At 36.7% G+C, this 13,539-nt stretch overlaps 1 protein-coding gene and 1 pseudogene across 3 annotated transcripts in view; both read left to right on the plus strand.

Moving 5' to 3' along the window:
• Window positions 1–13,539, plus strand: part of LRFN5 (leucine rich repeat and fibronectin type III domain containing 5) — a 245,048-nt gene that overhangs the window by 71,378 nt on the left and 160,131 nt on the right. The window lies entirely within an intron of this gene.
• LOC131998806 (large ribosomal subunit protein eL30-like) lies at window positions 110–447 on the plus strand (annotated as a pseudogene).

The following is a 13,539-nucleotide window of genomic DNA, read 5'->3' on the forward strand; positions in this document are numbered from 1 at the left end:
AGTTATACTGGCAGAGAATCAAAGCATTGTGGGAGCTCTTTCCTTTCTCTGTCCTGGCTATTTTGGTGGCCACTCTTGGTTGGGGCCATCCCATACCTAAAGCAGGAAGATGGTGGCTGCAAAGAAGATGAAAAAGTTGCTGGAGTCAATCAACTCTAGGCTCCAATTCAATATGAAAAGTGGAAAGTACACGGTGGGGTACAAGCAGACTCTACAAATGACCAGACATAGTAAAGGGGAACTGGTCATCCTCACCAACAACTGCCCAGCCTCATGGAGATCTGAAATGGAACACTATTGGCCCAAACTAGTGTCACTACAGTGGCAATAATATTGAATTGGGCACAGCATGTGGGAAATACTACAGAGTATGCACACTGACTATCATTGATCCAAGTGATATTGATATCATTAGAAGCCATGCCAGAACAGACTGGTGAAAAGTAACTCATGAAAAAGTTTTCTTTAATAAAACTAGCCAGAGCTTGTTTAACAGAAAAGAAGAAGAAGAAGAGGAGGAGGAAGAGGAGGAGGAAGTTGTTGCTGTATGGTATGTGAAGTAAATAGCATAAAGCAAAAATACAGTCCAATAAAAATATGTATTTTTTACATATGAATAAAAGTATTCATATATGTATGAAACTCTGGGAGAATGTGTATTATTGAAGGTCTCATGTGGGAACTGGATATATGAACATAGGGATTAGAAGGAAACTTTTTCCTATATTATTTTGTGTATGTTTTTGATTTATGAATAGCAAAGACACATTACCTATTCAAAAATATATATAAATTGAATAAAAAATGTTAATTAGGGAAAGTATCCCTTTGAGAAACTCAAAATAAATTATATTTCTATAATTTATGTTTCAAGCCATCTGTAACAATATTAATTTCATTCATTATTTTGGCACAGTGGATCTTTGGGCCTCTGGAGTTCATTGTTTTAAATTTCATCTTTGGTTATATTTTGTTAAGTTATAAAGTCTTAATTTCTCACTGGAATAGTCCTGAAATTTGAATCATTTTTATTTCAGCCTATAGCAAAATAAAGACCCAGGAAGGTTACATTTACATAATGTCAGAAAGCATGGTAGTGGGAGAAATGGACTAAATTTTCTATTTTCTAACTTCCAGCTAATATTCCTTCAATGATGATGAATTCTATTACATTGTGCTATCATTTCCTATATGTTCTATTTTAGCTTTAAAAGCTTCTATTTTATTATTTTGTAAAAACCTTGAACTGCCTCTGCAAGGACAAAATGTTAGCAAAATGGAACATTAGAATTTGGAACTAAAAATACTAATATCTATTTTTCTTTTAATTTATTATTAGTCTGTAAAGGTCATCCTTGGCTACAAAGGGAATTCATTTTCTAATATGGCAATACTTTGAAAATATGTCTAGAATATTTTACAAAGTTATTTAAAGATATTTCTATTATCAAGAAAATTTATAATTTTAAAAAGAAATCAAATTCTTAATACGATAATAGCATATGATGAGAATTTGGACTATCTTTCCTGAAGTCTAAAAATTATCTTAATAAGAAACTAATAATTATTTTATCCTAAAAATGAAGGGCAACTAAATAGCATTTTCCTCTTTAATGTATTTTCCCCCTACTTGTAACATCTTGCTTCCTTCTCTTAAATCTTAGATAGCAGATGCTCTAACTCATCATCTGTATTTGTTCTTCCTCACCTCACTTAAGGCAATTAATCCTGTTTCTTTGACTCCAGTACCTCTTTCAACAATCCACCTCTCTTCGAACAAGATTGTTAAATAAATCTTTCTAAAGCATCACTTTGTCTCAGATAGTTTCCAAGCCAAAGAAGCTTCAATATCTCACAATATGTTCAGGAGGGATAAAATACCTCAGAGTCAAATCTTGATTCAAAATCTATTTATTCAGTGTCTGGCCATGTTGCAAGGTCTACAGGGATGTATTTCCTGTATTCCTAATACTAGTCCTTCTGAAAGCCAGAGGCTTAATTCATTTTCAAGTTCTAGCTTTAGTAGGTAAGCAAGGGCAAAATACTCTTTCTCTAGATGCTACAGTTTCCTTATTTGTGAAATTGGGATGAAAAAGTATACTTACCATTACTAGATACTGTTAGGATTAAATGAGGTTGACACATGTAACATTGATATGATCTCCCTGATATGAGGAAGTGATGATGCAACATGGGGGCTTAAGTGGGTAGGAGAAGAATCAATGAAACAAGATGGGATTGGGAGGGAGACAAACCATAAGTGACTCTTAATCTCACAAAACAAACTGAGGGTTGCTGGGGGGGAGGGGGTTTGGGAGAAGGGGGTGGGATTATGGACATTGGGGAGGGTATGTGCTTTGGTGAGTGCTGTGAAGTGTGTAAACCTGGTGATTCACAGACCTGTACCCCTGGGGATAAAAATATATGTTTATAAAAAATAAAAAATTAAAAAAATAATGAAAGTTTATTAAACATTAAAAAAAAAAAAAGAATTGTGTTTGGCATATAGCAATCACTCTTCCCTTTTTAACACTTTTAATTCCCTTCCTCCTGGAAGAGTCAAGGTTGTATTTGACTTCTCTTAGGTACGTCTGTGTCTCCCGTGTCAGATTCTATTCCTCCTCATCTCAAGTTATTCAAATTCTATCCTTCCTTCAGATCACAGTTTAAATGACTTCTTTCTGATACAGATACCTCCGTGCACTTCAACGAGACACCGAATAGCACCGGACTGCAAATTTCACTTAGTTCTTAATCAGATACTTCTCAGGAATAAAGATCATTTTTAATTATTTGATTCCATCTAATGTCTGGATGCTCAGACATCTTATATAAAGCGACAGAATCAATAAAGAAACAAATTTCTTACATGTTATGTATATATCTTATGGACTCGACTTGGAAAAAGTGATAACCTTCAGTCCTTTCATCATATTGGCAATCCACATGTCTTTCTATTTTTACATGTTACTCATTGGAGGTTCCTTGGATACAAGAATCTTTTCACTTGTATTTGTGAATGGAATCAGTATGTTTAAATCTCCTCAGGTGGTTCTCTTTTGCAGTGAAGGCTGAGATTCAGTGCTATAGGGACACGGAAGGGAGCAAGGACTGAACTGGATAATTGAGAGCAAGGAGAACTGGGGAAGATTTCAGAGACTGGATTCTAGTCTTGTTCTGCTATTGAGAGATAATTATCTATTCTCTGTGAAATCAGTTTTCTCTCTCTCTCTCTCTCTTTTTTTTTTTTTTTTTTTGTATTTGGCAAATATTTATTAATGGCATGCTTTGTGCCAGACACCATGAAAGGAGTTGGATTAATGATCTCCAAACCCCTTCCGATTCCTAAATCATCTGATTTTACTGTTTATGATTTATAAATTTGGAGATAATTGGCAACACATAGTAGATTGGCAGTAATTGGGATGCCTGGGTGGCTGTGAGGTCATGATTCCAGGGTTCTGGGATCAAGTCCCTCCTCAGACTCCTTGCTCAGCGGGGAGTCTGCTTCTCTCTCCCCCTCTGCCTGCCATTTTCATTGCTTGTGCTCTCTCTCTCTCTCTCTGACAAATAAATCAGCATTGGCAATAAGCCTCTATGTAGGGTCACTGGGTGAGTGGGTGGTTAAAAAAAAAGGTTGCTGGTTATAACTGTTCCAGGAATTGAGTATGGAGTACTGATAAGAAGCATCTATTGTATGAAAAACAGAAAACTAATCAAAGTTAGTTTGTAGAAATGAAACTGTATAAGCTAATGGATTTATTAGAGTATAAGTTGAAGAAAGTTTGAGAAAATACAAAATGGGAAAAAGTAGATGACAGACTTGCAGGTTTTTTCCCCATTTTTACCACTCACCAGAGTAGTGAGAATTAAATCAATGCATTTCAAACATTAACATACACAGGCATCACCAAGGAGTTTTTGTGAAAATGAAGATCCTGACCTACTAAGTCTCAGGGGTAGGGCCTACAATTCTGATTTTCTGATAAGCTGCCAGATGATGAAATGCTTCTGGTATGGGGAGCACACCTGTGGCAGTAAGGAGTGGAAGTTCTACTACCCTTGTTAAATACAAGCAGAGCAAGGATCTCACTAACAACTGACCTGCTCATGCCTGTTTCTTAGTTTCCTTGGTAACTACCTCCCCACCCTGAAGGGCAAGACTAAGGCACCATTTTAAGAAATACATGTGAAAATGTTACAAACTCCAATGAGAGATAGAGCAACATGTCAAAAGAATATGAAGGGAGTTTGGGGAAAGAGTTTCTGCAGTTTACAAAGGTAAGGTGATTTCAGGAAGAACTTGTTTCATATTATTATTTAAAGATTGTATTAATTTGTTTGAGAGAGAGAGAGCATGAGAGGGGAGAGGAGCAGAAAGACAGAGAAAGAGGGAAAGAATCTCCAGCAAACCCTGTGTTGAGCATGGAGCCCTATGAGGGGCTCCATCCTATGACTCTGAGATCATGACCTGAGCCGGAACCAAGTCTGAGGCTTAACTGACCGAACCACTTAAGTACCTCAGAACTTGGTTCATCTTTAAAAGTGTAAACATAACTTCTGAGATTAGGAACTTCTAGAGTACAGCTGGGCTGTTTTATTTCCAACTGACTTTGGTTATAGTGTAAAAATTCACATACTTCATGAGGTCATGTCCTTACCTGTTTATGTGACATTAATATTGTGAGGATGAGGGCCTTATAGAAAACAGGGTTATTGAGTCAACACCAAAGACTAATCAGAAAATGATCTGCACTTTATTTATTTACTTATTTATTTATATAAAAAAGGGCTTGAAGCCCAGCATAGAGCTCAACATGGGCCTTGAAGGCTTAAACTCACAATCATGAGATCCAGACTTGAGCTGGGATCGAGAGTTGGACACTTAGCCAATGAACCACTCAGGTACCCTGACATGAATTTTATATGGAGATATGGTCAGTAGTAAAATTGAAAGGAGGAATATTACAAAGGCAACAAAAGAAATAAAGTAAGAACATCAGAGTTGAGAGTAGTAACCATGGAAAGAGAAAAAGACCTATTTTTTGTTGTTGTTGTTGTTTAAACAATAAAAAAACAAACTGATGAGGGAAAGCATATTTGTAGGCTGTTCACATCAGGGGAATAGGAGGAAAGAATATCTGTTAAGAGTGAAGAAAGGAGATTTATAGATCAGGGAAAAAATCAGCAAGACAGGACTAAAGCACTTTTAAAGCAACATTAATAGTGTACTTTTCTATGAGACACATACATTTTTGGCAGAATAGATGCCTGGTGTTGATGTTTTCTCCATCTATGTTCTGCAGCCCAGGAGAAGCTATGGAGAAATAGCTGAGGGTATGAAGGGACTGGTGACTACTGCTGATAGTATCACAGAACCTAACTGTGGAGCGGAGTAAGGATTGCATGGGAATAGCTGGCCATATATTTCAGGGGAAATAAAAGTAGCTAGAGATGAACCAGTGAGTTGAGTGAGTTAGAAGGCACTTTAGTCTAAGTTTCTGATGAGTATAAAGAGGGAAATGTATTACTTTTTAGATCTGGGGGTGAAAAGGTATTTGAAACCTTGGGATTCTGATATGGTATGAGGTGATAAATTATAAAACATGGTTACACAAGGCATAGATGACTGATACAGGGTGAATATTATCATGAATGGCTTGAAGGAGAGAAGTTTCTTTAAGATGATTATGGTGTGAGCTCCACAATGTGATTATTAAAATGAGTACAGATGTCTGCAAATATGGGATGGAAAGAAATCATACAAGCCAGTTCTTGAACTTGTCAAGGAGGGAGAAAATGAATCCCACTTTTGAACTGCTGTGGAGTATATAATAATATAGTAGATCAATATGGTTGAGGAGAAGTTTAGAGGTAATACAGTCCAAATGCTTATAATTTATAGATGAGGACGCTCATAATCAAGAAATTAAATTACTTGCCCCAAAACACGAATCTCTTACAAAAGAGTTGGGATTAGGATATAAGATGATTGATCTCTCTTGTTCTTTGTACTGGTGAAGATGATGGCTACAACTTTGGACAATAGGGGCTTAGGTATACATACCAAGGACTTACTGTAGATGGGAACTTTGCTCACAGCTAATGCAAACAAAATACTAGAGTGACCTTCTGATTCTAATTCCCCCTCCATAATATTCTCTCCATGAGAGAAGTGATTTTTATCTGGTTTATTTCCTGGTGTATCCCTAATAGATATTTGGTACTCCATGTATATCTGCTGGATCTATGTCTAAAAACACATTTTTAAATTTAGGGTCTGCTAATCAGCTAGCTGCTACTGTAGAACTATGACTGTTAAGGGAAATGTTTACTGAATGCTGATCACTTCAAGTGCCTATTAAGTATTGATGGACAGGAGGAATGGATAACACTTTTGAACAAACATTATGAACCATATGATGTGTATTTTTTTTTATTACATAACAACTCTTGAAAGTAATAATTATAATATGGGAGACCTAATGTATTTAAGCTATTTCCTACTACTAAAGTTCAGGCCAGTAATATATGGTGAACTCATCAGGCAAAACACATTGAAGATAATTTATAAGGAGGATTAAGGATTTTCTTGGGAAAGAATGTAAGAATGTCTCCTAAAACAGAAGATACCAGACCAAAATGGGTTTATCAAAAAACCATTAGTGGGACACCTGGGTGGCTCAGTGGGTTAAGCCTCTGCCTTTGGCTCAGGGCATGATCTCAGGGTTCTGGGATCGAGCCCTGAATCGGGCTCTCTGCTCAGCAGGGAGCCTGCTTCCCCCTCTCTCTACATGCCTCTCTGCCTACTTGTGATCTCTCTCTCTGTGTCAAATAAATAAAATCTTAAAAACAAAATAAAACAAAACAAAAAAAAAAAACAACATTAGTTTTCAAATAGGAGTTTCTGATGTGGAAGATGGAATATTTCCCCCAGTGAGGCTATATGTTACCATGTGTGCTCTACTGTCAGGAAGAAAGGCTGCTGTAATAATTGGTGTAATACTTAGGAAAATGAGTAGTATGATGGAGACATGAACTCCTTCAACATAGACCACTCACTAATGAGAAGGTTCAAGGCAATGGTAATAGCGTCATGGACACCAGAGGGAAAAGTTGAGTTTAGCACACTAGTCTGAAAGTCTGTGACCTCTCAGACTGAGCCACTCTATCAGCAGTATCACCATCATATGGGAACATTTTAGAAAGGCAGCACATCAAGCTCTACCCCAGATCAGTGGATTCGGAAACTGCATGTTAACAAGCTTCCCACCTTAAAGGAAGTGATCCCTGGCCAAGCAATTCATTGAAACGGAACCAAGCAGAGCAATGACAATGCCAGGGAGAGCAGTCTTGCCAGGAAGACGTAAGACGTATGAAGATTCTCTACAGATTTGGTAGATGGGTAAAGATGTTATGGGAGCCGATGAAGGAGAATATGAATGAGATCTTGGTAATGATTATTAACATGACTTCATTTGTAAACACAAGTCAGTGAAGCCTAGTGAAATTGAGGTTTTTGTCTACTTCACAGATAAAGATAGCACAGCTCAGAGAAGTTAACTTCCTTCCTCAGGGTGATACATAGTCTGTTTTTTTTTGCTCTACTGCCAGGATTTTAAATGAGAAGTGACCTGGCTAACAAGAATCATGCCCTCTCTACATTTTCACACAATATCAGGAGCCAGGAGAGACAATATGGCCTTTTCGTAATGAGCACTTGGGCAAGATAGCTGTTCATGTGTAGGAAATACCAAGTTTCTCCTAAAGCAAACAAGTAGAGAAGGAAGGTGATGAAAACTGGGTAGTAAAAGGACTCTGTTGATTTGAAATGTCACCCAAAGAAACTAAGTTGATTCAAATGAGAGTTACAAGGTAGGAGTTGCAGGTGTCATTCACAAGAATGATTGCAAAACATCAGAGAAGATTTTGGAGGCCCCAGAAGTGAAGGTGGCAGGCAAAGTGACTTACAAGGATGAAGATAGAGTTGGTTTGGGGAGCTGGCAGGAGAATGATTAAACACTAAATCCAACATCTTGTAGACAGCCTACACTTCTAAATAGAGTCAATGTGGACACACTGGCACAATTGTTAACTAAAATCCTGATTATGAAAAGGCCAGCTTCTGTCTAAAGGCTCAGTATGTTTTATAAGCTTAATCACATTAATTCCCACTGCACTCCCTGGAGACCAGGGGATATACAATACTACTTAAATGTATAAGTTTCCTATCTCTCAATTGAGGCATAGAAAGACCTTGGTGAAACAGCCCCCTTCTTTCAAGCTGAAATAGTATAGAGAGTATTTTTATAGAATCTGAGTAAGCCGGATAGCTCTTCAAAGCATGGTGCTCTTATACCACTGTCAAATTCCAGTGTCTGACTTAATTATTGGAATAGCCTGTTAGATCTTCTAGTAAGACTTCAAGAAGAAAGAAATGAAACAAATTTAAAAATTAGAAATATTTTAAGACTCCAGCATAGCCATTCAAAAGCTGATGATGATGTCTGTATTTATCCACAAATGGAATATAGTGTTATTTAATTAGCAATTAAATAATTCAATTATTTTAATTGCTTAATTTAATTTCTTCCAATCTTTTTAATACAGATGAAGGGTAGTGATATTTGATGATGATGAGTCTGGCTTATGCACCATCTGATTATCTTCTGATGAGAAATTTAATGAATGTTGTTTCAAAAGTGGTTCCTTAGAAGAAACTTTTCTACAAACTAGCATTGGATTTCTGCCTTTCTTTTCCCCTTGAAAAAATCAAATTATTTTCCAGGTCCATGAAATAAAAACATTTTCTGCTTTTAAAAAATGGCATTAATTACAGTCTATTTGACCAGTTTTCTCAGTTATCTTTCTGAGTACATTTTTTTTTTTTTTCCCATTAAACAGAATTGGCCTTCAGAGCGATGACAGCAAAACAGTGTTCTCTCTCGGCTAAAGTGTTTGCTTTTTTAAAAGGGCTTCAGTTTTTGCTCCTTGTCATCTTTCCTTTAGGAGAATGACTATTTATAAATACTTGTCTAGAATACTGTGCACATTTCCCAGAGTAAATGCCCCAGATTTGATGATCATTTCATTGTAAAAGCCCTAGGAAATCAGCACATTTCCTTCTCTAAGATGGTACTGCCAGGTGGTACATGAGATGTCCAAGTGTTTTATCAGCATCATTATGTCTGCTTTTTTGTTTTTGTTTTTGTATCACACGGTAATAGTGTAGGTTTTTTTTTTTTTCCCCCCCTTTGGAGGACTTTGACCTTCATGTATTTTGGTTTCTTAAATAAAATGGGAGGAATATATTCACTACCTTGCAAAAAACACTGCAAACAATGTGTAAGTCCCTCTTTGACTTTCCAGAATACTCAGCTTTTACCTGAACTAAAACTCCGTGTATCAATAGGGAGTGTCCTTCACATCAAAGTGCTTTCTCCTCTGCTCAGTTCTAAGTCTTTTCTCTGAAGTAGGAAAAAATGGAAGACGCCTGAATTAAGAATATACCTTCCTATTGCCTATCCCTGAATGACTTCAGTGTGGATGATTGATGCTATTCTCTGAGGTCAGAAAGGAATGCACATCTTTATAATATTTTAATATATGAGAATTGGTGGCATTTCCAAAATGACCCTCCTAGAGACAAACTTTCATTTTTATTCCCCTCTTTGCCTGTGCTTAGAATTAGCCTAAATGTGGATGATGGTATTGCTTCATTTTTTGGAGTTGTAAAGGATTAAATATCTTTTTCTAGCTTTCATTGTATGTGGGAAATGCAGTATTTGCAAATATGACTCTCCTGGGAACCAGCCTTAATATTTAATTCCCCCTTTTTCCCTGTAACTAAGTGGAGCCCATAATTATGGCAGCAGATGATTCAGATGGATGTGGGGAAATGGAACATCAGACATGTTCAGCTCTAAAGCTGCATAACACATAAATGATTCTGTAGCACAAGGTTCTGAGGTGCATTCATCACTGAAAATAGAGAGTTTAGATGGCATTTTGGCATCAAGTTGGCCCACAAGGTAGTACATTTCTGGTGGAGACTGTAATCAGAAATCTGGTCTTCAGAGTTAGTTTAGGATCACCTGAGCCAGAGGAGGCTTGCTTTTCACCTTAATGCTATGAATGAAAAGATTCCTCTTCACGGAGAGTAATATATTTTTAATCTTCTACCTTTCCAGTCGAGGCATATGGAAGGTCTAGCACCTTTTCGTATTAGGAGATTCTTTCTGGAAGCCAGCCTCCACATGTTTTAGATAGCCATGTGGAGATTCTGTTTAAATCTGAGGTAATTTTTGTGTTTCTTAAATTAGTCTTCAGAAGTACTTACTTGTTCATGATTAGAAACAATTTCCAATTTGCTGTATGTCATAGTACATTAAACCTTTAAGGTTCTGAATTTTGAACTGTCATGGGGCCAATTATTTTAAGGTCCAGTTGAGAAAAATAACCAATAGGGTATAAATAGAGAGAGAAATATGTTTAAGAGGAGATTTATTATAGATATTGGTTCATATGGCTAAGGAACCCAAGAAATCCTACACTCTGCTGACTGCAAGCTGTAGAACCTGGAAAGCTGCTGGTATAACTCAGTGTGAATCCAAAGACCTGAGAATTAAGGGGCTCATGATAAGAGTCCTGATTGAAGTCTAAATGCCCAAATAAGATTCCGGAGCACAAATGTCTGAGGGCAGAAGAAAAAGATGAATGCGTTTGTTTAAGCAGAGTATTGGAATTTGCTTTTATTCTACATTTTTGTTCTATTTGTATTCTCAATGGATTGGATGATGTCTAATCACGTGAAGAGGGCCATTTGCTTTACCGGGCTTATCAATTCAAATGCTAACATCTTCTAGAAACAGCCTTACAGATATATTCAGAAATAATATTTTCTCAGCTATCTGGGCATTCTTTAGCTTAGTCAACATCAAATTAACCATTGCAAGTCCACCCCTTGTCAACTTGACACCTATGCACATCTCCTTAAACCATATTTAATCTCCAAGGTAAGGCAATAATAAGGTCATAATTTCACCTAATAGGATACAAATATATTGCATACGAATGAAAACACGAGTCCCTTCTCCAGATGAGGTTGTGAAGTCCTTGAAGTTCTACTCTTCTCATGATATCTTGTAAGTCAAATGCTATGATTGAAAATTAACAATACTTTAATATTGATATAAAGTCAATACAACTTTCATCATATGATAAGGGAATAAGAAAGGAAGAAAAAATAGGAAAGAAAAAAAGTTATTTGCTTAATATATGTATATATACACACAAATATTCATAACAAAATTAGGGGGAAATACTAATGACAATTGCAATGCCTATTTTTGTAACAAGTCCCATGGTTGTAAGCTTGTTTATGTAACTGCTTTCTTATACTACTCTTTCTGTATTCCCTTTGCCTTCAGCAAGTACTTCAGATGGTCATGGTACTTCACTGGTGGGGTGATTCATTATTGAAGGATCTGGGCCATCTGTAATACTATCCAGATGGGGTTGTTACAGTTTTTCATTGACCTTTATCACAGCTCATGGTAATACTAGGAGATAACCAAGGCATTTCCTATATTCCAGACACGGTTCTTTATCTCTGTTGTAGAGTAGTCATCCACGTTCACATGATTCAGGACCAGTCACCCCAGCCAGCACTATAATTTCCTCCCTTGCTTGTTGATCCAGAAACATGAGGAGCTCAAAATGGACAGGCAATGTCTTAATTTCCAGTTGAATGGAATCATTGTTGTGTCTCCTCGTGGAAGCACTGCTTTCTCTGAAACTAAGATCTCTAGGCTAGCAGAGCATAAAGTCATGGAAACAGGAAGCAGTAATTTTGCTAGTGAGTCATAAAGGGCAACAGTGAGTAGGGCCACTTCCATTTCCACCCCTTGATTCGTGGACCAATTGGATACTAATTCAGAGCACATATAGCTTCCTGGAGAAACTTGTCCCAGCCTTGCAAATAGTGTCACCTAGCTGGTGCTATCTGTTATGGACCCAGTCTTATTTTAAGGTTGAAGTGTTTCCTAAAATCCCTATTGTACAGATAGTACTGGGGGAGAGCACTTAACTTTTTGTTTTTGTAGTGGGACTTTTTCGAGGAAATTTTTCTTTTAATGGGACTTAATGCTCATGGTAATAATATGAAGCAGAGCACTAACGATGGAGAGGTTCTCAAAAATCTGTGAATTATTTGCTTATCATTCCAATCTAGTTAGCTCCATTATTTATCTCAAAATGTTCTTCACTGAGAATATGACCTCTATGTTCTAGATTCAAGGAGATAATAGCTCCACAAGAAGTGGATAAAGGATGGTATATTTTTAAAAATCTGTGGGCTAGCAGTGGCCAAAATAGACATTTCCAAATGGCTTTTGGATTTTTTTTTTTTTGATTAGAATGTTCTCTTATTCTCTATATAGAGGCCATATTTATTTTTATTTTTTTATTGTTATGTTAGTCACCATACAGTCCACCATTAGTTTTTGATGTAGTGTTCCATGATTCGTTGCTCACGTATGACACCCAGTGCTCCATGCAATACATATCCTCCTTAATACCCGTCACTAGGCCCACTGCCCCCCCCCCCAAACCCTCAGTTTCTTGGGGTCTATAGTCTCTCATGGTTCATCTCTCCCCACTGATTTCCCCCTCTTCATTTTTCCCTTCTTTCTCCTAATGTCAGAAGCCATCTTTAGATGGTAGCAGCCACAGCTTTGGTTGGGGAATGATTTCTAACTTCCAGAGTAGCCGTATGATTATTCTTTCTCCACTTTCCCCTCACATCATCTCATCTTCTCAGTACTTTATAACAGGTACTATATTGCTTGTACTTAGCCTCCAATGAGAATTTCACTTCCGTATTCTAGATTTATTATTTACTTGACATCATTTTCCTTATTCTCATGTCCAAAATATGTTGTCACTTATTCTATCAGTTGCTAGGGCACTTTGTATCTTCTGCACTTTTACTTTAAACCAATTATTAGTTTGTAAGCTTCTTTTCTGGGTTTGCAAATAGCCTTTTCACCTTTATCTATTGTCAATATCTAAGACAGGTTTCCTTCTAACAACTCACTTCCTTGGCTGATTTTCAAATCTCGTAGCCACCATCAAGTACAAAGGATCATGTCACTTTCCTATTAGTTCCTTGGTTTGCACTCAACAGGGAATAAATGTCTAAAAATATTTTAAGAGAGGAAATAAAGAAGATACTTATTATGTTAGCTGGAATATTTGACATATCTCTGGAGGAATAAGCTTATTGTAAGTAATTAGGTTTCTGGCTTCTATCTGCTCATGATTTAAATGCTTTTAACGAAGGAGAAATATAACCTATACTTTGTTATATTATGTGATGTATGAAATGATGTATGCAGGGTAGTCAGCTGTATGCATCATCCATTAATTCTAAGGATAAATGATTATGTGGCTTCACTAGTTCACTTGTTTGTTTCTAGAAATGTTTTAAAGTACTAAAATGTATCATTTTTCAAAAGGAGAAAGTAACAATTTTTCTTA

The sequence above is a fragment of the Mustela nigripes genome, chromosome 13 (assembly GCF_022355385.1).
Source record: "Mustela nigripes isolate SB6536 chromosome 13, MUSNIG.SB6536, whole genome shotgun sequence".
NCBI lineage: Eukaryota > Metazoa > Chordata > Mammalia > Carnivora > Mustelidae > Mustela > Mustela nigripes.